Here is a 1894-nt window from a genome sequence, read left to right on the forward strand (position 1 = left end):
TAAGTTTAATTATAGACGATAATTATTATTTTTGTTGGGATTATTATTATTATTATCATAAGAGTACATTATCTTATGAGCAAGGTTTAAAGCATGGTTTTATATGAAGAGTTATTTGCATTACGTTGATAATAATTATTATTATCATTTATATAGTTTCTGGTATTATTAATATACACTATCAATAGTGTATATTTATGATTTTGATAGAATTTAATAGATGATGTGCCTTGAATAGGATTTGTATGGATTTGATTGATTGACTCTTGGTGATGAATTTTAAAATAAGCTAAGGACCTAAGGTAAGTAAATTTCACCTTTTGTGCTTAAATGTAAGATGCATGACTACATTGATTGTGTACATCTGATGAGTTAAGTATGGTATGATGATGATGCATATGATAAGTATGTGAAGAATGGTTATATGAACACCATAAGGGTATTGTGTGATATGTAATTGATGAATTCTGTGATATGTGAAAGATGTCTTACTTGGTTAAGAATGATATGAATTGTGTGCAAGTATGTGTTCTTATGTTGATGGATATGTGGATTACTCTATATTCATGATTTGTTATATGTTATGATATATGAAGCGTTTAAGTTTTTAGGCTGGAAACCTTAGACCTGAGCCATAGCTCTACGTTAAGGTATAACAACGCCACCAACCCAAAGCTTCATGTATTATGACTAAAGATGTTTTGAGTTATATGAGATGTGATACAATGCCTTGATTGAATACCATCAACACGAATCATGAACATGAACATTGGCATTTCAGCATCAGCATGTATGCATGGCATGTACAGTTATGTGATACATTATTATGTGATATAAGACCATGCATATGAATATGAGAAAAGTTATGAAATGCCTTGAAAAGTATTATGTAAAGTTAAACATTTTAATGACACAAGGCTTAAGCAAAGTGATAATAAGATGTTTAAAAAGGGTGCCACTGTTTTGATGAAGCAATCAAGTAAGTTCAGTAAAGAAGAGGGAAGTCTATAAGACTTATAGTGGCTGCCCACTAGTGTGCGCTAGGTCAGAGTTGACCATTCAGATATGTTTGCCATGTTTCCGTCTTTCTCCTCCATATGTGTAATAAGTATGGCTGCTATGGCGACGATGAAATGAGTGTTATGATGAGCCTAGCTGAGATGATAGCTAGCCGGAGGAGAACCCATGGGATTCTATATGATATGTGTAACAAGCCCTGCAGGCATTGGCTGAATCAAACAGTGTGCACAAGTGATATTGGGCCCATAAAAATGTGAAACTAAAAGAAAGAGCATAAAAGTAACGTTTGAAAGTGCTTGAGCAATAAATTAAATGCATAAGTATATAAGTCAGCATATTAGTATATGTGCACTACAAACTCACAACATTCATGTGTATGTGTATGCATGAGATTTGCTTACTGAGTGTTAGCTCATTATGTTATTTTCCAACATTTTTCCAGGTGTGGCTTTAGCTGTCGAGCAACTTGTGGAGCACGGACTCAGTAGCAATGCAATAATGGTTTAGAGTTTTCATATGGCTGCCTTAAATTTAAAGTATTCATACGTGTAATAATTTCTACTAATAAGTTTATATAAAAGTTTTAAATTTTTCTGTATTTCTTCGTATCATTTTATTTAATCCTTTTAGTCAAGTGCCTAACATACTCGTAAACTCTAGAATTACGAGTATGTGGCGAACGTACCCTACCTTAGGGACGTTACACGCTAACACGATTATGACACGACACGATTATTAAATAGGTAAACACGATTATGACACGACATGATTAAGATAAATACGAACATGACACGATTATTAAACGTGTCAAAAACCCAAACACAAACACAATTATTAAATGTGTCACCTAAACCCATTTATTTTCGTGTCGAGT

At 33.1% G+C, this 1894-nt stretch overlaps 1 long non-coding RNA gene across 1 annotated transcript; it reads left to right on the forward strand.

The window, feature by feature from the left end:
• Positions 1 to 202: 202 nt before the first annotated feature.
• Positions 203 to 1618, forward strand: LOC133815790 (uncharacterized). Its single transcript, XR_009884840.1, has 2 exons — positions 203 to 302; positions 1463 to 1618. It is a non-coding gene; the product is annotated as an uncharacterized LOC133815790 (long non-coding RNA).
• Positions 1619 to 1894: the final 276 nt, after the last annotated feature.

The sequence above is a fragment of the Humulus lupulus genome, chromosome 2, assembly GCF_963169125.1.
Source record: "Humulus lupulus chromosome 2, drHumLupu1.1, whole genome shotgun sequence".
NCBI lineage: Eukaryota > Viridiplantae > Streptophyta > Magnoliopsida > Rosales > Cannabaceae > Humulus > Humulus lupulus.